The sequence below is a fragment of the Tursiops truncatus genome, chromosome 2 (genome assembly GCF_011762595.2).
Source record: "Tursiops truncatus isolate mTurTru1 chromosome 2, mTurTru1.mat.Y, whole genome shotgun sequence".
Taxonomy (NCBI): Eukaryota; Metazoa; Chordata; class Mammalia; order Artiodactyla; family Delphinidae; genus Tursiops; species Tursiops truncatus.
The window spans coordinates 78,416,930-78,441,938 of record NC_047035.1 but is presented as its reverse complement, the minus strand read 5'-3'; the positions used below and the strand labels follow the sequence as shown (position 1 = coordinate 78,441,938).

Sequence of the window (25,009 nt, the reverse complement as noted above, 5' to 3'; positions counted from 1 at the left end):
CTCTCTCTGACACCTCAGAAAGAATAATCTGATTTTAAAAGGTGGAAATGAGGCACAATTGAAAATAACATTCACATTGTCTCTATTTGCAAAAATCTTTCCAGTTTCCAATTTGTTGGTCCCTTTTGTAAAATGATTCAGCATATAAGATTAAAAAGTCAGAAGACTCCCAGAGGACTGGATCCGCATTGTCCTCAGAGAAAGCCATTGAGAGTATTCTGCATTAAAGAGATACGTGGGCCATGGAGCAGAACAAGCATCTGGATCACATATGTAGCTAACATGGATGGATATATGTAATAAAAATATTTCTGCACTCACTGTGCGGTAGTGGCACCAAAAAAACCCTAACTCCAGCAATAATTCTTCAACACAACTCTAATGCAATGATAGCCTGTGAACAGTTGACCCTAGCTGTGCTCTCCTGCAGGATACTAAAGTGAGGCTTTCAGTTGTTATAAAACTCATGTGCTCAAATGTATCAGCCTAAGATTCCTGTAAAACTGAAACCTTTGGATCATATTTGATGATTCCAAAATAGTCAATAACTAGTTATTCAAGTATTAGGTAACAAACTTGTATTAGACTGCAAGTTCTTAAAGGGCTAACATGTGACCTATGTTGACTTTTTAATTCAATTTATTTAAACCAAAAACAGTTCACCCATTTCTCCCACCCTCCATTCCCCACCTCTGGCAACCGCCAATCTGTTCTCTGTATCTATGACCTTGATCTATATAAATACATATTTTAGATTCCAGGTGTAAGGGAGATCATACAGCATTTGTCTTTTTCTTAGCATAATGCCCTAAAGGTCCATACATGTTGTCACAAATGCAAGATTTTATTCTTTTTATGGCTGAGTAATATTCCATTGTGTGTATATACCACAATATCTTTATTCACTTATCCATCTTTGGACACTGAAGTTCCTTCCATATATTGGCTATTGTAAATTATGCTGCAGTGAACATAGGAGTGCATATATCTTTGCAAGTTAGTGCTTTTGTTTTCTTCAAATAAATACTGAGACATGGAAATACTGGATCATATGGTAGTTTTATTCCATATTTTTTGAGTAACCACCATACTGTTTTGGATAGAACCTGTTCCAATTTACATTCCCACCAACACTGCACAAGTGTTCACCTTTCTCCATATCCTCACCAACACTCGTAATGGCTAGTATTTTTTTTTTTTTCGGTACACGGGCCTCTCACTGTTGTGGCCTCTCCTGTTGCGGAGCACAGGCTCTGGATGTGCAGGCTCAGCGGCCATGGCTCACGGGCGCAGCCACTCCGCGGCATGTGGGATCTTCCTGGACCGGGGCACGAACCTGCCTCCCCTGCATCGGCAGGGGGACTCTCAACCACTGCACCACCAGGGAAGCCCTGTAATGGCTAGTATTTTTGATAATAGCCGTTCTAACGGGTGTGAGATGATATCTCATTGTGGTTTTGATTTGCATTTCCCTGATGATTAATGATGTAGAGCATTCCTTTCATGTACATCTTGGCCATCTGTTTATCTTCTTAGGAAAAATGTCTGTTCAGATCTTCTGCCCATTTTTTAATTGGATTGTTTGTTTTTTTGCTTTTGAGTCGTATGAATTCTTTGCATATTTTGGATATTAGCCCTTTATCAGCTATATGATTTGAAAATATTTTCTCCAATTCAGTAGGTTGCCTTTTCATTTTATTGATGGTTTCCTTTGCTGTGTAGAAGCTTTTGAGTTTGATGTAGTCCCACTCATCTAATTTGATATTGTTGCTTTTGCTTTTGGTGTCAGATTAAAAAGATCATTGCAAAACCTACGTCAAGGAGCTTACCACCTATGTTTTCTTCTAAGAGTTTTGTGGCTTCAGGTCTTAATCCATTTGAAGTTAATTTTTGTGTATGGTGTAAGACAGTGGTACAGTTTGATTTTTGCATGTGGCTGTCCAATTTTCCCAGCATCATTTATTGAAGAGACTGTCCTTGCCCTTGTGTATTCTTGCCTCCTTTGTCATAAATTGACCATTTTTGTGTGGGTTTATTTCTGGGCTCTCTATTCTGTTCCATTGATCTATGTGTCTGTTTTTATGCCAATACCATACTGATTTCATTACTGTAGCTTTGAAATATAGTTTGAAATCAGGGCATGTGATGCTTTCACCTTTGTTCTTCTTTCTCAAGATTGCTTTGGTTATTTGGGGTATTTTATGGTTCCATACAAATTTTAGGATTTTGTTCTATTTATGTGAAAAATACCATTGGAATTTTGATAGGGATTGCATTGACTCTAGACTGTTTGCAGTAGTATGGCCATTTTAACAATATGGATTATTCCAATCCATGAGCAGTGAATACCTTTCCATTTATTTGTGTCTTCTTCAATAACTTTCATTAACCTTGTAGTTTTCAATATACAGGTATCTTACCTTCTTGGTTAAATTCATCCCTAGGTATTTTATTCTTTTTGTTACAATTGTAAATGGGATTTTTCCTGAACTTCTCTTTCTGATAGTTCATTATTAGTGCATAGAAACACAACAGATTTTTGTGTATTGATTTTTTGTATCCTGCACCTTTAGTGAATTCATTTATTCTAACAGTTTTTTGATGGAGTCTTTAGGGTTTTCTATATATAATATCATGTCATATGTAAGTAGTGACAGTTTTTTATTTTTTTTTTTCTCTTTCCAATTTGGATGCCTTTTATTACTTTTCTTGCCTGGTTGCTCTAGCTAGGACTTCCAGTGCTATGTTGAAGAAGAGTGGTGAGAATATTCACCCCTTTCTTTTTCCTGATCTTAGTGGAAAAGCTTTCAGCTTTTCACCATTGAGTATGATGTTAACTGTGGCCTTGTCATATATAACCTTTATTATGTTGAAGTACATTCCCTCTATACTTTCTTTGTTGGGATTTTAAATCATAAATCGATGTTGAATTTTGTCAAGTGCTTTTACACTTATACATCTGTTGAGGTGATTGTATAATTGTCTTTCATTTTGTCAATGTGGTGTATCACATTGATTTGTGTATGATGAACCATTCTTGCATTTCTGGAGTAAATCCCACTTGATTGTGGTTTATGATCCTTTTTTAATGTTTATTATCGAATTCAGTTTGCTTAATACTTTGTTGAGGTTTTTTGTATCTATGTTCATCAGGGATATTGGCTTGTAATTTTCTTTCCTTGTGGCATCCTTGTCTGGTTTTGGTAATCAGGGTAATTTTGGCTTTGTAAAAAGAAGTGTGGAAGACTTCTCTCATTTTCTGTTTTTTGTAAGAGTTTGGTGTTAATTCTTTTTTTTTTTTTTTTTTTTTTTTTTTTTTTTTTTGCGGTACGCAGGCCTCTCACTGCTGTGGCCTCCCCCGTTGCAGAGCACAGGCTCCGGACGCGCAGGCTCAGCAGCCATGGCCCACGGGCCCAGCCGCTCTGCGGCATGTGGGATCTTCCCGGACCGGGGCACGAACCCGTGTCCCCTGCATTGGCAGGTGGACTCTCAACCACTGCACCACCAGGGAAGCCCTGGTGTTAATTCTTTCTTGAATGTTTGGTAGAATTCACCAGTGAAGCCGTCTGGTTCTAGACTTTTGTTTGTGAGAGATTTTTGATTACTAATTCAATTACCTTGCTAAAAATTGGTCTGTTCAGATTTTATGTTGCATCATGATTCAGTCTTGGTAAGTTGCATGTTTCTAGCAATGTATCCATTTCTTCTAGGTTGTCCAATTTGTTAGCATATAGGTGTTCATAGTAGTCTCTTATGACCCTTTGTATTTCAGTAGTATCAGTTGTAATGTCTCCTCTTTCATTTCTGATTTCATTTATTTGAATCCTCTCTCTTCTTTTCTTGGTGATTCTAGCTACAGGTTGTAAATTTATCTTTTCAAAGAACCAGCTCTTAGTTTCATTGATCTTTTCTATTGTCTTTTTAGTCTCTATTTCACTTATTTCTGCTCTAATCTTTGTTGTTTCACTTCCTTCTAACTTTGGGCTTTGATTTTCTTCTTTTTCTAGTTCCTTGAGGTGTAAAGTTAGGTTGTTTATTTGAGACTTTTCTTTTTTCTTGAGGTAGGCATATATCACTATGAACTTCCCTCTTAAGAACTACTTTTACTGCATCCCATATATTTTGATATGTTGCATTTCCATTTTTATTTGTCTCAAGTTTTTTCATTTCTCTTTTGATTTCATCTTTGACACATTGGTATTCAGACACGTGTTATTTAATCTCCACATATTTGTAAATTTTCCAGTTTTTTTCATGTAATTAATTTCTATTTTCATATTATTTGGTCAGAAAAGGAGCTTAATATGATTTCAGTGCTCTTAAATTTATGAAGATTTGTTTTGTGGCCTAACATATGATCTACCTTGGAAAATGTTTCATGTGCACTTCAGAAGAAAGTGTATTCTGTTGCTTTTGGATGGAATGTTCAGTAAATATCTGTTAACTCCATCTGGTCTAATGTGTAGCTTCAGGCCCATGTTCCCTTATTGATTTTCTTTCTGATGATCTATCCATAGATGTAAGTGGGTTATTAGAGTCCCCTCCTATTATTGTATTGCTATTTCTCCCTTTAGGCCTGTTAAAATTTGCTCTATATATTTAGATGCACCTATGTTGGGTACATAAATATTTACAAATAAAACTTCTTGCTAATTGACCCCTTTATCATTATGTAATGCCCTTATTTGTCTTTTATTACAGTCCTTGTTTTAAAGTCTATTTTGTCTGATATAAGTATCAGCTTTTTTTGGTTTCCATTTACATGGAATATCTTTTTCCATCTCTTCACTTTCCATCTGTGTGTGTCCTTACATCTGAAGTGAGTCTGTGTATGTATGCTGTAGGCAGCATAAAGATGGGTCTTGTTTTTAACCATTCAGCCAATCTGCCTTTTGACTGAAGAATTTAGTCCATTTACATTTAAGGTAATTATTGATAGGTATGTGCTTATTGCCATATTATTAATTGTTTTCTGGCTCTTTTTATAGTTCCTCTCTGTTTCTTCTTCACTTGCTCTTTGTGGTTTGACTTTCTCTAGTGGTATACTTATATTACTTTCCATTTATTTTTCATGTATCTGCTATAGGTTTTTGCTTTGTGGTTACCATGAGGCTTACATATAACAACGTTTATCTATAACAGCCTCTTTTTTTTTTAACATCTTTATTGCAGTATAATTGCTTTACAATGCTGTGTTAGTTTCTGCTTTATAACAAAGTGAATCAGTTATACATATACATATGTTCCCATATCTCTTCCCTCTTGCATCTCCCTCCCTCCCACCCTCCCTATCCCACCCCTCCAGGCGGTCACAAAGAACCGAGGTGATCTCCCTGTGCTATGCAGCTGCTTCCCACTAGCTATCTACCTTACATTTGGTAGTGTATATATGTCCATGCCTCTCTCTCACTTTGTTACAACTTAACCTTCCCCCTTCCCATACCCTCAAGTCCATTCTCTAGTAGGTCTGTGTCTTTATTCCTGTCTTACCCCTACGTTCTTCATGACATTTTTTTTTCTTAAATTCCATATATATGTGTTAGCATATGGTATTTGTCTTTCTCTTTCTGACTTACTTCACTCTGTAGGACAGAATCTAGGTCTATCCACCTCATTACAAATAGCTCAATTTCGTTTCTTTTTATGGCTAATATTCCATTGTATATATGTGCCACATCTTCTTTATCCATTCATCCGAAGATGGACACTTAGGTTGTTTCCATCTTCGGGCTATTGTAAATAGAGCTGCAATGAACATTTTGGTACATGACTCTTTTTGAATTATGGTTTTCTCAGGGTATATGCCCAATAGTGGGATTGCTGGGTCATATGGTAGTTCTATTTGTAGTTTTTTAAGGAACCTCCATACTGTTCTCCATAGTGGCTGTACCAATTCACATTCCCACCAATAGTGCAAGAGTGTTCCCTTTTCTCCACACCCTCTCCAGCATTTATTGTTTCTAGATTTTTTGATGATGGCCATTCTGACTGGTGTGAGATGATATCTCATTGTAGTTTTGATTTGCATTTTTCTAATGATTAATGATGTTGAGCATTCTTTCATGTGTTTGTTGGCAGTCTGTATATCTTCTTTGGAGAAATGTCTATTTAGGTCTTCTGCCCATTTTTGGATTGGGTTGTTTGTTTTTTTGTTATTGAGCTGCATTAGCTGCTTATAAATTTTTAGAGATTAATCCTTTGTCAGTTGCTTCATTTGCAAATATTTTCTCCCATTCTGAGGGTTGTCTTTTGATCTTGTTTATGGTTTCCTTTGCTGTATAACAGCCTATTTTAAATTGATGACAGCTGAAGTTTGATCCCATTGTAAAGCTCAACATCATTACTATCCCCCACAACATTTATGTTTTTTGATGTCACATTTTACATCTTTTTATATTGTGTATCCCTTAACTAATTGTCATCATAGTTATTTTTTACTACTTTTGTCTCTTAACCTTTATAATAGCTTTATAAGTGATTAATCCACTACCTTTACTATATATTTACCTTTCCAGTGAGATTTGTTATTGTGTTCTTGTTACTAATTAGTGCCCTTGCTTTTCAGTTTAAAGAAGTCCCTTTATAACACTTCTTGTAATGCTAGTTTATCAGTGATGAACTCAGTTAGCTCTTGCTTGTCTAGAAAACTTTATCTCTCTTTTACTTTGAATGATAACTTTGCCAGGTAGGATATTCTTGGTTGGAAGATGTTTTTTCTTTAAGCATTTTGAATATATCATGCTACTCCCTTCTGGCCTGCAAAGTTTCCTCTGAAAAATCTGCTGATAGACTTCTGTGGGGGTTCCGTTGTGTGTGATAAGTTGTTTTTCTCTTGCTGCTTGTAAGATTCTCACCTAATCTTTAAATTTTGACATTTTAATTATAATGTACCATGGCATGGGTCTCTTTTGGTTCCTCTTATTTGCACCCTCTGGACTTCCTGGATTTGTATATCAGTTTCCTTCCCCAGGTTAGGGAAGTTTTCAGCCATTATTTCTTCAAATAAGATTTATGCCCCTTTCTCTCTGTCTTCTCTTTCTGGGAGCCCTATTATGCAAATGTGAAACCATTTGATGTTATCCCATAAGTCCCTCAAGCTATCTTCCTTTGTTTTTTTATTCTCTTTTCTTTTTACTGCTCTGATTGGGTGAGTTCCACTGCCTTGTCTTCAAGTTGACTGATCGTTCCTCTGCTTCATCTCATCTGCTGTTGAACACTTGTAGTATATTTTTTTAGTTCAGTGTTTGTATTCTTCAGCTCTGTGACTTCTATTTGATACTTTCTTATATTTTCCATCTCTTTGTTGAAGTTCTCACTGTGTCCATCCATTCTTGTCCCCAGTTCATTGAGCATCTTTATGACCATTTCTTCAAATTCTTCATCAGGTAAATTATCTCCATTTCATTAAGGTTTTTTCTTAGGTTCTTGTTTTATTTGGAAGATATTCCTCTGTTGCTTCATTTCATTTGACCCTCTGTGTTGATTTCTATATAGTAGATGAAACAACCACCTCTACCAGTCTTAAAGGAATGGCCTTGTATAGGAGTTCAAGCTTGACATTGAGTCCTGCTTCAGGTCTTGGTTGTCTCTCAAACCTTTGTCTTTGTCCAAGCAGCCTACTACATGTTCAATAACTCCCAGAAGTTGAGGATGTGCCAGTACCTGTTGGTGCCCCAAAGGGGAGGATCTCAGCACCTAGATTCAGGCTGACTAAAAGCCAGACCCTTAGACATCAGATTTTATTTATTTTAATATCTTACTGGTGAGACTGGGCACCCTTGTCTGGTTCCTGATCTTAGAGAAAATGGTTTCAGTTTTTCACCATTAAGAATGATGTTGGCTGTGGGTGTCATATATGCCTTTTATTATGTTGAGGTAGGTTCCCTCTGTGCCCACTTTCTGGAGAGTTTTTATCATAAACGGGTGTTGAATTTTGTCAAAATCTTTTTCTGCATCTTTTGAGATTATCACATGGTTTTTATCCTTCAATTTGTTAATATGGTGTATCACATTGATTGATTTGCGTATATTGAAGAATCCTTGCATCCCTGGGATAAAACCCACTTGATCATGGTGTATGATCCTTTAATGTGCTGTTGGATTCTGTTTGCTAGTATTTTGTTGAGGATTTTTGCATCTATGTTCATCAGTGATATTGGCCTGTAATTTTCTTTATTTTGTGACATCTTTGTCTGGTTTTGGTATCAGGGTGTTGGTAGCCTCGTAGAATGAGTTTGGGAGTGTTCCTCCCTCTGCTATATTTTGGAAGAGTTTGAGAAGGATAGGTGTTAGCTCTTCTCTAAATGTTTGATAGAATTCACCTGTGAAGGCATCTGGTCCTGGGCTTTTGCTTGTTGGACGATTTTTAATCACAGTTTCAATTTCAGTGCTTGTGATTGGTCTATTCATATTTTCTATTTCTTCCTGGGTCTTGGAAGGTTGTACTTTTCTAAGAATTTGTCCATTTCTTCCAGGTTGTCCATTTTATTGGCATAGAGTTGCTTGTAGTCATCTCTCATGATCTTTTGTATTTCTGCAGTGTCAGTTGTTACTTCTCCTTTTTCATTTCTAATTCTATTGATTGGAGTCTTCTCCCTTTTTTTCTTGATGAGTCTGGCTAATGGTTTATCAATTTTGTTTATCATCTCAAAGAACCAGCTTTTAGTTTTATTCATCTTTGCTATCATTTCCTTTATTTCTTTTTCATTTATTTGTGACCTGATATTTATGATTTCTTTCCTTCTGCTAACTTTGGGGTTCTTTTGTTCTTCTTTCTCTAATTGCTTTAGGTGCAAGGTTAGGTTGTTTACTCGAGATATTTCCTGTTTCTTAAGGTAGGATTTTATTGCTATAAACTTCCCTCTTAAACTGCTTTTGCTGCATCCCCTAGATTTTGGATTATCGTGTCTCCATTTTCATTTGTTTCTGGGTATTTTTTGATTTCCTCTTTGATTTCTTCTGTAATCACTTCGTTATTAAGTAGTGTATTGTTTAGCCTCCATGTGTTTGTATTTTTTATAGATCTTTTCCTGTAATTGATATCTAGTCTCATAGCATTGTGGTCGGAAAAGATACTTGATACAATTTCAATTTTCTTAAATTTACCAAGGCTTGATTTGTGACCCCAAATATGATCTATCCTGGAGAATGTTCCATGAGCACTTGAGAAAAATGTGTATTCTGTTGTTTTTGGATGGAATGTCCTATAAATATCAATTAAGTCCATCTTCTTTAATGTATCATTTAAAGCTTGTGTTTCCTTATTTATTGTCATTTTGGGTGATCTGTCCATTGGTGAAAGTGGGGTGTTAAAGTCCCCTACTATGAATGTGTGACTGTGGATTTCCCCTTTTATGGCTGTTAGTATTTGCCTTATGTATTGAGGTGCTCCTGTGTTGGGTGCATAAATATTTACAATTGTTATATCTTCTTCTTGGATCAATTCCTTGATCATTATGTAGTGTCCTTCTTTGTCTCTTCTAATAGTCTTTATTTTAAAGTCTATTTTGTCAGATATGAGAATTGCTACTCCAGCTTTCTTTTGGTTTCCCTTTGAATGGAATATCTTTTTCCATCCTCTTACTTTCAGTCTGTATGTGTCTCTAGGTCTGAAGTGGGTCTCTTGGAGACAGCATATATATGAGTCTTGTTTTTGTATCCATTCAGCCAGTCTGTATCTTTTGGTGGGAGCATATAATCCATTTACATTTAAGGTAATTATTGATATGTATGTTCCTAGTCCCGTTTTCTTAATTGTTTTGGGTTTTTATTGTAGGTCTTTTCCTTGTCTTGTGTTTCTTGCCTAGAGAAGTTCCTTTAGCAATCGTGGTAAGGTTGGTTTGGTGGTGCTGAACTCTCTCAGCTTTTGCTTGTCTGTAAAGGTTTTAATTTCTCCATCAAATCTGAATGAGATCCTTGCTGGGTAGAGTAATCTTGGTTGCAAGTTTTTCTCCTTCATCACTTTAAATATGTCCTGCCACTCCCTTCTGGCTTGCAGACTTTCTGCTGAAAGATCAGCTGTTAACCTTATGGGGATTTCCTTGTGTGTTATTTGTTTTTCCCTTGCTGCTTTTAATATGCTTTCTTTGTACTTAATTTTTGACAGTTTGATTAATATGTGTCTTGGCGTATTTCTCCTTGGATTTATCCTGTATGGGACTCTGTGCTTCCTGGACTTGATTAACTATTTCCTTTGCCATATTAGGGAAGTTTTCAACTATAATCTCTTCAAGTATTTTCTCAGTCCCTTTCTTTTTCTCTTCTTCTTCTGGAACCCCTATAATTCGAATGTTGGTGCATTTAATGTTGTCCCAGAGGTCTCTGAGACTGTCCTCAGTTCTTTTCATTCTTTTTTCTTTATTCTGCTCTGCAGTAGTTATTTCCACTATTTTGTCTTCCAGGTCACTTATCCGTTCTTCTGCCTCAGTTATTCTGCTATCGATCCCAACTAGAGTATTTTAAATTTCATTTATTGTGTTCGTCGTTGCTTGTTTCATCTTTAGTTCTTCTAAGTCCTTGTTAAATGTTTCTTGCATTTTGTCTATTCTATTTCCAAGATTTTGGATCATCTTTACTATCATTATTCTGAATTATTTTTCAGGTAGACTGCCTAATTCCTTTTCGTTAGGTTGGTGGGTTTTCGTCTTGCTCCTTCATCTGCTGTGTGTTTTTCTGTCTTCTCATTTTGCTTATCTTACTGTGTTTGGGGTCTCCTTTTTGCAGGCTGCAGGTTCATAGTTCCTGTTGTTTTTGGTGTCTGTCTCCAGTGGCTAAGTTTGGTTCAGTGGGTTATGTAGGCTTCCTGGTGGAGGGGACTAGTGCCTGTGTTCTGGTGGATGAGGCTGGATCTTGTCTCTCTGGTGGGCAGGTCCACATCTGGTGGTGTGTTTTGCGGTGTCTGCAGACTTATTATGATTTTAGGCAGCCTCTCCGCTAATGGGTGGGGTTGTGTTCCTGTCTTGCTAGTTGTTTAGCATAGGATGTCCAGCACTGTAGCTTGCTGGTCGTTGAGTGAAGCTGGGTGCTGGCGTTGAGATGGAGATCTCTGGGAGATTTTCGCTGTTTGATATTATGTGGAGCTGGGAGGTCTCTTGTTGACCAGTGTCCTGAAGTTGGCTCTCCCACCTCAGAGGCACAGCGCTGACTCCTGGCTGTAGCACCAAGAGCCTTTCATCCACACGGCTCAGAATAAAAGGGAGAAAAAGTAGAAAGAAAGAAAAAAAAGAAAGAGGGTAAAATAAAATAAAGTTATTAAAAAAAAAAAAAAACGGATAGAACCTTAGGAGAAATGGTGAAAGCAAAGCTATACAGACAAAATCTCACACAGAAGCATACACATACACACTCACGAAAAGAGGAAAAGGGGAAAAAATCATAAATCTTGCTCTCAATGTCCACCTCCTCAATTTGGGATGATTCATTGTCTATTCATGTATTCCACAGATGCAGTGTACATCAAGTTGATTGTGGAGCTTTAATCCACTGCTCCTGAGGCTGCTGGGAGGGATTTCCCTTTCTCTTCTTTGTTCTCACAGCTCCCAGGAGCTCAGCTTTGGATTTGGCCCCACCTCTGCATGTAGGTCGCAGGAGGGCGTCTGTTCTTCGGTCAGACAGGACAGGGTTAAAGGAGCTGCTGATTCGGGGGCTCTGCCTCACTCAGGCCGAGGAGAGGGATGGGCACGTAGTGCGGGGCGAGCATGCAGTGGCAGAGGCCGGCATGACGTTGCACCAGCCTGAGGCGCACTGTGCGTTCTCCTGGGAAGTTGTCCCTGGATCCCGGGACCCTGGCAGTGGCGGGCTGCACAGGCTCCCCGGAAGGGGATGTGGATAGTGACCTGTGCTCGCACACAGGCTTCTTGGTGGCGGCAGCAGCAGCCTTAGTGTCTCATGCCTGTCTCTGGGGTCTGCACTTTTAGCCACGGCTTGCACCCGTCTCTGGAGGTCCTTTAAGCAGCGCTCTTAATCTCCTCTCCTTGCGCACCAGGAAACACAGAGGGAAGAAAAAGTCTCTTGCCTCTTTGGCAGGTCCAGACTTTTCCCCGGACTCCCTCCCGGCTAGCCGTGGTGCACTAACCCCCTGCAGGCTGTGTTCATGCTGCCAACCCCAGTCCTCTCCTGGCGTTCCGATCGAAGCCCGAGCCTCAACTCCCAGCCCTGCCCGCCCCAGCGGGTGAGCAGACAAGCCTCTCGGGCTGGTGAGTGCCGGTCGGCCCTGATCCTCTGTGCGGGAATCTCTCCGCTTTGCCCTCCAAACCCCTGTTGCTGTGCTCTCTTCCGCGGCCCCGAAGCTCCTCCCCTCTGCCACCCGCAGTCTCCGCCCGTGAAGGGGCTTCCTAGTGTGTGGAAACCTTTCCTCCTTCACAGCTCCCTCCCACTGGTGCAGGTCCCGTCCCTATTCTTTTGTCTCTGTTTATTTTTTCTTTTGCCCTACCCAGGTACATGGGGAGTTTCTTGCCTTTTGGGAGGTCTGAGGTCTTCTGCCAGCGTTCAGTAGGTGTTCTGTAGGAGTTGTTCCACGTGTAGATGTATTTCTGGTGTATCTGTGGGGAGGAAGGTGATCTCCGTGTCTTACTCTTCCGCCATCTTCCCAGGAGTCTCCAATATTTTACTTTTTTGTTACTTTTGTACTGTTTATTCCTAAATATTTTACGTTTTTGTTACTATTTTAATAAGTCTTTTCTTCAGTTTTATCTTCTAAATGGATATTTGTATCATGAAGCCTTTTTTTCAGTATATTAATTTAACATCAAGCATCTTCCTAAACTATCTTATTGTATATAGTGATTTTTCAGCCAAGTTTCTTGGGTATTCGAGGTATATAATCAAATCATCTGCAAACAGTACAGCTCTGCATCCTCCTTTACAACTTTTATACCTGTCTCTTATATAATTTTATATCTTTCTCTTATACAATTCAATAATATAACATAGTATAATATTATAATCTTGTATAATCACTTTCTCTTATACAATTGTTCTTGCCTAATATACCAGGTCATTGTTGAATAGTAGTATTATGGTAGTATCCTTGTCTTGGATCTGACTTTAGGAAATATCCCCAGCATTTTCCCATTAAGTTAGATGTTGGCTTTGGGCTGAGATACATGTATTTTATTAAGTTAATGAAGTATCTTGATTCCTTTTGTATTGAGTGCTTTTTTAAAAAATAGCTATTTAATTTTGTCAAATGCCTTTTGAGTGTCTTATGGAGATGATCATGATTTTCTAATAATATGATGAATAATACTAACCTACTTCCTAATATAGAACCATTCTTGCATGTCTGGCATAAATCCCTTAAAAACAAACATGATTCTGTAATTAATAGTTGGATTCTATTTGCTAATATTTTATTTTTTTGCAGTAATATTTATAAGTGAGCTTGTTCTGTAGATTCTTTGTACAATATTTGCCTATATCCATTATTTCATAAAGGGTGAGCAAAACAGTATTATAATTCTATCATTTATTAATCATTAATTCTATTCATTATTAGATGGAATACATCTATAAGGAGAAATTTTCCTTCATCAACCACTTGGTTACACAGAGGTCTAGCTTATACTGAAAAGGCAGGTTAAATGCCCCCATTTACCATTTTTTAGAATAATGAGTTTGTTTCCAGTATTCTCCAAAGATAACCAATGAGTTTTTGTGGATTTCCTTCAGTATTTCTATGAATTAATGAAGTTTTAACGTGTCTGATATGTTTTAACCATTGCCATTATTATTCTTATTGCTACTCAAATTGTCCCATTTTTGGCAAGTGGAAGTCTCTTCCGCTTGGCTTCAGAGTCTTTGATCATTTCCCTGCTATCTTGTGTGCCAACGTTTCCAGATGCACCTTGTACAACTTCCCTCTTAGGCCAGAGCATCCAGATCTTCACACTCCCCCTTGCTCAGCCATTGGATCCGGTCCTATAAAAAAAGACATGACCTTGGGCAAGGCAGTTCAGCTCAGGCTGACCCTGTAGAACTGGCATTTGGAGGCTGTGTGTTGACTGCACTCACCTCAGCTGGGTCTTCAGTCCTTCCTGAAAGGAGACTGGGGTAGAGCATCCTTCTGTTCACTATACATGTAAATGTTTAGTCATGTGAGTAAAGTCACCAGGAAGAGTGTATAATGTTTAGCCAACAGTTATTATGTGTTATAGCAACACTGGGGTAAACAGAAGAGAAGCCCACAGAGGGAATGGTAAAAATGACGAACGAAGTAGAAAGAAAAACCAGGAAAACACAGTGTTACTGAAATCTATTTATTTTTTCCCCACAATTGTGTCTCCTTTGCACTTAGAATAATGCCTGGCCTATAGAAAGAACTGAATAACTGTTAAATAAATGAATGGTCCACTGTGTCAAATCCTATAAAAGGCAAGCTAAGTCACAGAAAAGTATTCATTTGCTTTGTCAAAACAAAGGTGATGGTAATCATTATGATGGTAGGGCAGAAGCTACTGTGGCTTGAGGAGTGCATGGTGCTCAGGCAGTGAAGAGAGCCCATGCAATGGTCTGCTCTGGAAGTAGCTCGACTAAAGATGAGAAAGTTAAGGATGATTAGAAAGGGGGGGGAGGGAAGGATATTTTCTTAGTTTAGGGTTTTTGTTGGTTTTATTTGTTTTGCTCTATTTCTTAAGTTGGAAGACACCTAAGGATATTTATAGGTTGAAGGGGAAGAGCAAATGGGGTGGCGGGATGTTACATACTGGAAAGAGGGGGTATTATTTCTGAAGCAAGACTCCTGAGGAGGCAAAGCAGTTAAGGTCCGTAGTGCACAGGTAGAGAGATTAACCTGAGCCGAAGGAAGGCCAAGGTTTCTTCTGAGACGGGAGGAAAAAGAGGGAAGCATGGTGAATAGTCAATAAGAAGTTCTTCAGTAAAGCATAAGAGTAATAAATTCAGAGCTTGGTGTCATAGGTAATATTAATAGTCTTTTATATACACTAATACTAGTTGGTATTTCTGTGCCTTTTTTCTAATGTTTGCAAGGAGCTTGTGTTTATAAAATTTTATTACATAGTTACATATTGAGACAGAATTAAAACAAAGTTTCTTTCTCTAAAAGCATCATAGCAGATCAGAGAGAGGCTGAACCAGGAAACGGAAGACCCAGGTTCTAGACTCAGCAGGACCATATAAACCTCTGGGTCCATAGAAATAATTAGCCTTTATGAAATGTATGCACTATAAGATATTTAAGAGATATAATCAAGAACACATGTTGATTAAATATGAAGTGTGAAGGGAGAGGAAAGAATCAAGAATGACTTCCAGTTTCTATCTTTGAATAACTGGATGGATGGTAGAAATACTGGAGAGAAACTAATAATACCAGATTATGAGGATCAAATGAGATATATTTAATCTATATGTAAGTTAAACAACTTCTACAAAAGACAATATATATTTAAACTATATGTAAATTAAACAAATTCTACAGAACATATTAATGTTAAGAAACTGATACATAATGTTCACTGAAAATATGAAATGTGTAGAATAAATTATAATTAGCTAAAATGGGGAGGCAAACTATAGTACAGTCTAATAGCATGTGAGGTAAAAGGAACAAAAATAAAATAATCTTACTGTTAACTTAAAAGAGATGGCAGGAATAGGTATAGAGAATTTCTAACAATTTAAAATTTCTTATATTCTTATTTATCCTGAGGTGCCATTGGTCTTGTTATTTAACTACCTATTTATTATTTCTTCTGAAACAACTGCATCATAGTAAGAATAGATAAATATAACCCTGGAGTACTGGCGATCACTGAAATGTTGGTTGCTTTAAACAAAAAGAAGTATAAAATCAAGTCAGTTTCTAGATTGCTGTTCTCCTGGGCAGTGGTTCATTTTTCAGGGCTGTTAAAGGGTCTTGTCACTCCAAGCTTCTGTGACACACTGGACTAACTGTTTGCAGCCCAAGGCATTGCATGTCCCACTTTTAAAGGCATCAAGACAAGCATCTTCTGAATTATCTGATCACTCTAATTCTATATTAATGGCACAATAATGGTGTTTTAAGTTCCTTTGTTTCATGTTAGAAATTCTCACTTACCTGCTGGGGTTTAATCATGTACTCACTCCACCCACAAATGATTCAAATTATTTCAGACCATCTGTCTTAGTGAGTTTCAGAGACATTTTTAAGCTATTCATATTTTGGATAACTTTATAGAGCATAAAAAGTATCTTGATCTTTGGTCCAAACCTCTCAGAAGTCCAGATATATAGTCTTTCCAAATTTCCCCTGCCTTTGGTGACCTGGCCATCTTCAAAATCCTAGAGAACTCACCTGAATGATTCCTTTATCACAGCTTCTACTACCTGGTATTGTTTACAGTTTTATATTGTTTACCCTGTCTTTCTGACTAGGTTGAAAACTCTAAGGACAGAAACAACTAATACCTTATTTATACATTCCTTATGCATAGCATAATACTCTGTATATTTTTAAAAATATGATCAAATATTTACTGATAATATAATAAGGTAGGATAGCATTGGGATTAAGAGAAGAGCCTCTGGAAGTAAACTGCCTGGTGTGACATGCCATCTCTTCTCTATAAGAGCTCCATGACTTTGGATAAGTTTTCTAACATTTCTGCTCCTCGGTTTCCTCATCTATTAAACAGGGATTCTATTGTATCCATTCATAGAATTATTAGAGGAAGAAACAGGTTAATATATGTCAAACATTTAGATCAAATTCTTGCCATATACAAAGTACCATATAAATGTTTGCTTGACAGTGATAATAATCCCTATTCAACTCTATTTAATTTTAGAGCTTAATTTATTCAATAATGTGACACAACTATATGTAATATACATTAAGCAGTGTTTCCTTCAGAAAAAAAAATAATCAGGAGCATCATTCCCACTTTAATTTGTCTAGAGTTAGCAACAACTTCCCCCAAGACATCTATGAACAGACTAACATTAAGCTAGATCAGCGGGATAGTCTGATTAGCTGCTTGGTGACATGTTGTCTGATAAAGTAATGGTGTACATTCACTAAATGAACACCATTTTAAACAAAGGAACCTAGCCAATTTAGAGGCTCAATATACCACTAATGTGCAGACCAAAGCAATGCCAAAACACTGTGATGACAAACATTGTAAAGTCTTTCAAGTTCACCTTCAGTAGCACCATTACTTGCTACTTCTGGGATATGGCAAATCAACGTGATTATTCTAGGAAAGAGAGGAAAAGAGGGGGGAAGGAAAGGGAAAGAAGATATAGAAGGGCAAAGAATGGTAAAAAGATGCACACACACAAAACTATAAGCCATTACATTCATCTAACCTTTATATACATCTTAGTATTTTCCTTTAAGTGTTTTGGGGTTTGGGTTGTTTTTTTTTTTAAGGTTTTTTGATGTGGACCATTTTCTTAAAGTCTTTATTGAATTTGTTACAATATTGCTTCTGTTTTATGTTTTGTTTTTTCGGCCGCGAGGCATGTGGGATCTTAGCTCCCCAACCGGGGATCAAACCCGTACTCCCTGCACTGGAAGGCAAAGTCTTAACCACTGGTAGTCCCTTTGTTTGTTTTTACTTGGGTACACATCTATGAAACATTACACAGAGACTATTACAAAGAGGATTTAAATATTTCATTATGCTATTTGTTTTTAAATCATTCCTTATTTTAAAAAATGAAGCTATTTAGGAGAAGTGTTTTGTGCCTCAAAAAAGTACACACATAGATAGATGGATATATAGATAGAAATATCTCCAGCTATCCTTTTCATAGGGCATAAATAAAATTGTTCTTTGATTGCTGGTTAAGGTCACTTTAGAAACTGAAGCTCTTTTAACCTCTGTGTGTTCCAGTGAAGAGACAGTGATTGTTAAGTGTTTGGGACAATATTGCAGCAAAGAGAGAAATGGCAGAAGAATTTTGACAAACTGAAGGGATTGGTCACAAGCAGACAGGAAGAGGGAACACATGTTTCTAAGAAAGCATGTTCTGAGCTTTCTAGAGGGGGCTGCCACCGTAGAGAACACAGCAAGAGCTGGCTCCCCAGAACACTCGCGTGGTCTTTATCAGCTAACCAGCTCCCAAGAAGCATGTCCACCTCCTAACTCCTCTAATGGGGAGTAATGTCAATTGTTAGTCTTCCTGAACACAGGCCAGTGTATTTTACAAACAGAGGAAGTTTAGTTAAGGGACACTAGGAAAGCAAAAGACAAAACTCACTGTGAGTGTAAAATATATAAAACATAGAACTTCCATGCTATGAAATTTACGATGAGTCACATGGTAATGCAGGTATGCACACAAGAAGCTGAAAGGAAATTCACCAAACGTTAAGAGGTTATCCCCATATAAAGGCGGGATTAAGATGATTTTGGTTTTATTCCTTATATGTGTATTATGTTGTAGAAAAAAACATATAGTAAAAAAAATCGGAATAATAATTATTTTAATGATAACCTAGAGAAGAAAGATTAAGATGTAATTAACCATAAAGTCAGGGTTATTTCCCTATACTTAGATCTCAGTGAAAATCTTTGCCTCAGAATCCTTAAAATTCAAAGTTCTTACCAAGAAAAGAAAGAGGACAAACCCAAATCCACTAAAAACAATATACCTTTATTATAGAAAAGGCTCTCTTCAGTGCTTTTGTTTTATTTATGTTAACAATTCTAGTCAGGCTCTAACTAGACCAACAACTCAATTGCTAAAGCCCTTGGTTTCTTAGTATGACCCACTAGCCCAGATTAACAATTATGAAAAATTCCTATCTATTGCCACTGGTTTTAAATAAATGAGTTGGATATTTTGAGAGGAAAGGAGACAGAAAAAGTCTAATTTTCAGGGTAGATGAAAAAGATACCTAACAAAAGATAGCTTTCCCATAAAATACTATGCACTTACTGGAGGTGATAGAAAGTAAGGCTTTGGGGTAATGGCCCCCAAAATAAGAAAATAATTAATATTTTAAATTAAAATTAAAACTTAAAGATCCCTAAGGCAACTTCTAACATGAAAAATCATTAGGTTAACAGCTTCATAAAGTTATCATTAATAAAATAGATTCCAGTCTTTCTTAATAGTTTACACTTTTAAAAATAGAATCCTGTAGACTGTATCTATAGATAGATATAGAATCCTGTATCTATCCTGTAGATAATTTCCAACTACATTAAGTCTCTTAGAGTTATCAGTGTTTCGGGGCTTGTCTTTTTTATGTTGTCTTGTTGTTGCTGCCGTTTTTTAATTAGTTTTCTGGTCCAGTTTATATCAAATTTAAGTTAAATTAGTTCTTCAATGGTTCTCAAAATGAGCCTTCTTCAAGGAAGAATGAGAGTAAGACTTAATCGCATTCTCCTTGTATTGCTGTGATAAGATTTACATTTAGACCAGGTATATATTAAGTCTAAGTTTATTTAAAGTTGAATGTAGGGACTTCCCTGGTGGTCCAGCGGTTAAGACTCCACCCTCCCAATGAAGGGTGCTCAGGTTCGATCCCTAGTCAGGGAACTAGATCCCACATACTGCAACGAAGACCCACATGCTACAAGTAAAGATCCCACATGCCTCAACGAAGATCCCGCGTGCCGCAACAAAGACCCAGTGCAGCCAAATAAATTAATTAATTTTTTTATATAAATAAATAAATTTGAATGTAGACAAGTTTAGCAGGCCATGAATCAACCTTGGGTGCCTTCATTTTGAATGTTCCTTTATACCCTTCATTTTGCCTGTGAAATAGCATAGTAAGAAAAAAGCCCAGGGCTCATACTAACAAAGGGAAGACGGTTACCTTAGAAGATCAAATATGGAAGTCTTAGACCGGGGCGTGGTGTGTGTGTGTGTGTGTGTGTGTGTGTGTGTGTGCGCACACACCCAGGTTAGGTCCCCAAAGGCAATACAGGAAACGGTAAGAGGATCAAGAGAGTCTAGCAGTAGGAGAGAAGAGTCTGTCCAGTGTCTGCCCCACCTTTACTCTCAGAGATCAGAATTTCCTCCTTTCTTTGAGGGATTTTTAGAATATAAATTACAGCCTAGATTAAATTATTGTTCTGCTAATCCTCACAAGGATCACACTTTGAAACCAGGGAAAACTGAATGATTATGAAGTTGCTATGAAATGCTGACTAGGAAAGTCTGTCCTGAGGTCTCTGAAGCATTTGCCTTGTGAATTTACCCCAACATTGCTTTCATGTGTCCTTAGTCCTCTTTGCATTTATGCTGTGAGTCCAATTCCCACTTCGCTTAGAGATTACCAAACCTGAGGGTCTCATGATAGAGACAAGTTGTATATACACATTCCCCATACCCTGAGGAAGGACCCTTCAGTCCCAGCCACGCCTGAAGAGGGATATCCAGCTGGAAAGTGGACACATCACCAAGTACTACACTACATCATCTGACCTGGTTCCCCTCCTTGTTTCAAATTTCAGGCACCTCTGTCTGGGTCCCAGTCTCTTTTAACTCACACTAGCACTTCAGCTAGTTGTGTCTTTACAACTCTATCTTCAGTTGTATCTTTATAGCACTTTTAAAATGCAGAGTTTTCAAGGACTTTTTTTTTCCTAGAGTAGTGCGTATATTGGAATAACTATATAGCTTTACCCGGTAATAAATAACTCTTTGGAGAAAAATAAATGCTTAAGATGAATATTCTGCAAAACTCCAGAATTATTGTGAAATAACATTTTTATCTACCATTTTTAGAGCCCATTTGATTTATCCCAGCTTGGCATATTAGAGTAGATATGGGAATACAAACAGCCTGATAGTTAAAATTTTGTCTGCATGTGAATCTCCTCTGGCTTCCTTCTCTGCCAGGAAAATTTTTCCTGTTGTCAGTCAACTGATCCTAATATCTTCTTGGAACAGAGAAAACATTTTCAAGTGCAAAGCAAAATTCCTCCCCCAGCCCTGGAGAGAAAACTTTGTTTTTCCTTGAGCTGTTGATGTCTTTAAGAGAAATGACGTTAGTTGGTTCAGTCAGATGATAGAGGATACAGTTAACTCCATGTAAAGGAAAAATGTTTGAATACCAGTACCACTGATTTCAAGGAAGGTTTATTTGGGTAACATTGTTTAAGAAGATAATCTGAGTCATAAATTGCACAGGGGCTAAATCCCTCTTAAGCAACAGCAGAAGACTAATTTTGTTGTAGTTTTGAATTTTGTATCTTTACCTGGAAAAAGTCCCATATTAATATGCATTTTGAAATATTTTATCAGCTTAGAAAGGAACTCAGTCCTCCTGGTGTGGACTGCATTGCTTTAATTAACTGATCATTTGCAATTCGTTTTAGAGTTCTGGTCAAAATTACTCTGAATCTAAAGAAGAAAATGAAGACACAGCTTTATCTTAAACACCAGTAAAGGGTCTTATTTTAAGGTAGACAAAGCAAGTCTTCTTTAAGACAGCCTTATGGTAATTGATCCAGAGTCTTTGAGCTTTTTCAACTATTATCCAAGCACACATTATTTTAACTGTTGGCTAAACATAAATTTATAGAAAACAGTCACCAGGGAGAATACGTAAAAAACAGAACATAGTAGTGATAGTCACAGAAAAGAGACTTAAACCAAAAAATTAAAAAACTATGTTAGAGTGTCTAAAAAGTTCTTCAATGATCTTGTATTTTAGAAAAATGAAGTATGTGTTAGGGATAATTCATGGACTGGATAGGAAAGTAGTGAGGAGTTGGGTGGAGGTGGAGAAAGAAACTCAATGACAGGAATATTGGGTAGAAAGAAGTTCTTTTGAGCTTTTAAAGTTTTTGTTATCAATTTGAGCTAAAAGGAATAAAATATTTTGGATCAATTTAAATAAAGCAAGTGAAAGGTACCCAAAATGAGAATACAGAATTACTTTTTTTCAGAAGTAATCAAGGTTAATGTCTTATTTGCAAGGGGTTTGGGCAATAATAGCTATTTAGGCAGGGTCTGTCTGAGAGGAACAGAACCAATAGGAGATGGATCTATCTATCTGTCTGTCTGTCTATCTATCTGTCTATCTACCTACCTACCTACCTATCTATAGAGAGACAGAGAGACAGAGATTTTAAGGAATTGACTTATACAATTTAGGGGCCTAGAAAGTCTAAAATCCATAGGGCAGACCAGCAGGCTAGAAACTCAAAGAAGAGTTGATGTTGCAGCCTTGAGCCCAAAATCTGCAATGCAGGCCAGCAGGTGGGAAACTTGGGCAGTGTTTCTATGCTGCAGTCTTGAAGAAGAATTGCTTTTTCCTCAAGAATCCTCCATCTTTGCTCTTAAGACCTTCAACTAGTTAGATGAGGCCCACCCAGATTATGGAGGATAATCTGCTTTATTCAAAGTCTACTGATTGTAAATGTTAATCACATCTAAAAACTATTTTCATAACAACCAAATAACTGGGCACCACAGCCTAACCAGGTTTACACATCACAACAGCTTTAGAGATGACCCTTAATTTTGTACATTTCAGTTTCTCATAGTGTCTAGGAAGAATGAGATGATGTATTAAGTATTAAGTGGAAATGTTAAATAGCATATGTATTTCTGAGATTTTGGAGTTTGATGTGCATATGTTGTGTTTGTGTGTTAAAGTTTGTGCCATATGCTCAAAATTATTAGTGTGTATTTCTAATTTATACTTTCAAAACAAGTATATGCTACCACAGAATTTCTCCTGCAATTTTCCAAAGGAATATAATCTATCCATCTCAAACATACAGTTGAATATATCTCCAATAATAACATTTAGTAAAACCTCACTGCAGATTGTGAATCATATGGCTAATATCTTTGAGGGGGAAAGTGTCTAAACGTAAAAGAAAGAAATGGTCCATTAGGATACATGACTTCAGTAAATCTAGACATTGATCTTTTGTCCTTTAACATTAGCAAGATAAAAACGAGATATATGAGAAAGTTCATTCAAGCCATTTGCATCACTTTTCAAAAGTGCTTATAAACTTAAATGCTTTGTTTTGTTTTTTTTTTTGTTTTTACTTATGTTTGCAGAGTTAGTTGAGTGATTGGTTGGTTGGTTTTTGGATTCATCTTAAGTACTTTATCAGGCTTAGAAAAAAAGAACCTATGAATGTAAATAGGAATTTAGAGAATTATTTTGAAGAAAATGATCATAGATTTTAAGTTGGTTTTATTGAAAGTACCATATCTTAATAAGTATAAACAATTTCACTAGCTTCTATAAAATAATGAGTTTTTATCTCTCCAATATCTGCCTTTTTGCTGAAATTAGATAAATAGTATATAAAAGAAAACCATCAAGAGTACCATAAGACATATATTTAAGTAAGCCAGAGTATCTAATTTGCAATTTATGTAATGGAAATAAGTAGTTTAATAAAAATGGCACCAAAAGATGAGAGTAATGGGCTTAAATCATTCAAGTGATTAATAAAACTAATCATATTAGCAATTTAAATATCTATTTAAACTTTTGTATATATATTCAAATCTCTTTTATAGATATTCAGATTTATATCCATTCCTTTTGTAGTCAAAGCCAACAAATAAAAGTCTTTCTTTGCTAGGTTTGTAAAATACATTCAAAGAAATTTTTAGTGCTAACCTTAAGGATTATTTTATTCCCTTCACATTTTGACAGCCTTTCTCTCTCCCTCCCTTTTTTTTTTTTAGAAATCTGTTTTCTATAGCTGCTACAAAAAATTACCTCAAACTCAGTGGCCTAAAACAACACAAATTTATTATCTTATGGTTCTGTAGGTAAGAAATCTGAATTAGGTCTCACTAGGCTAAAATCAAGGTGTTGACAGGCCTCCAGTCCTTCAGGCTGCTCTAGGGGAGAATCTGTTTCCTTTCCTTTTTTAGCTTTTATAGGCTAGCCACATTCCTTGGCTCAAGGCCCCATTCCTCCATCTCTCTTGAACAGCATCAGCCAATACCTTCTCACATGGCCATCTATCTGGGTCTCTCTCTAGTGCCTCCTTCTTGCACTTACAAAGATGCATGTGATTAGATTGTTCCCACCTGGAGAATCAGGATAATCTCCCCCATCTCAGTGTCAACTGATGAGCAACCTTAATTCCATGTGTAACCATAATTCTTGCTTATCACATAACCTAACATATCAACAAGTTCCAGGCTTTAGGACACGGACATCTTGCGGGGGCCATTATTCTGCCCTGTAAATTAATAATTCTTGAAGCTAGGTGATGGGCACACAGAATACTAATTTATCAACTTTTATAAGTTTTAACTTTTCCAAAATACAAAGGTAAAACAAATAAATTTAGGATCCTATATCACCCAAGGAATTGTGTCCAGAAGAGAATTCTAAATTCAGTCACAACCTCATCAGTATTCAGCCTCTTAGGAAATTTCCATATTTATTTCCAGTGAGCTATCTGAAAAAAGATAAAATAATGCAACAATTTTAAAACTTAGAAGTATAAAAACATAGGCACACATTTTGCCTCTAGCAAACAGCTCTTCCTCAGATTTCATGCTAAAACAACAACAACAAATTTTTTTAAATAATTTTTTAAAAATACTCATTAAAGATTCTTAGAACTTTCAGGTTTGGAGAGCTCTTTCATACCATCTGGTCCAAGAAATATCTGACACATGACTTTCATGTCAAATGATCATCCACACTTTTATTGAACATCTCCAGAGGTAGAGGTGGGTCACAACCTCCAAAGTAGTCTACTGGACAACTATGATTACTAAGATTTTGTCCCACCCATATGACTTTGGAGAAAAAGGTATACTACTGCTTCTATTTAACATTCTACAAATATTTGAAAGTAGCTCATAAGTCACCCTGAGGCTAAATACCTTTAGTTCCTCTAGACATTAGTGGCAACCTGAAATTGGTAAAGAATGAAGACTATGTCCCTGTGGAACTTTATACTGGAGGAAAATTTGTCAATTTAAATGAAAGTCCTCCAACAACTCATTTATCTGATAAATTGAATCACAATACATTGGGAAAATCTAGAGAATATTTTACTCATAGCTATACTCCAAAAGCCACTCCCACAGACTTTCTGGGATT

General features: G+C 36.8%; 1 protein-coding gene and 1 long non-coding RNA gene across 2 annotated transcripts in view; one reads left to right on the top strand and one right to left on the bottom strand.

The window, feature by feature from the left end:
- Nucleotides 1–25,009, top strand: part of LOC141278000 (uncharacterized) — a 263,850-nt gene that overhangs the window by 186,870 nt on the left and 51,971 nt on the right. The gene's annotated exons all lie outside the window — the stretch shown is intronic.
- Nucleotides 13,938–25,009, bottom strand: part of LOC109550000 (uncharacterized) — a 151,077-nt gene continuing 140,005 nt past the window's right edge. Inside the window, exon 5 of the long non-coding RNA XR_012330045.1 lies at nt 13,938–24,356. This is a non-coding gene — a long non-coding RNA (uncharacterized lncRNA). The remainder of the gene's footprint in view (nt 24,357–25,009) is intronic.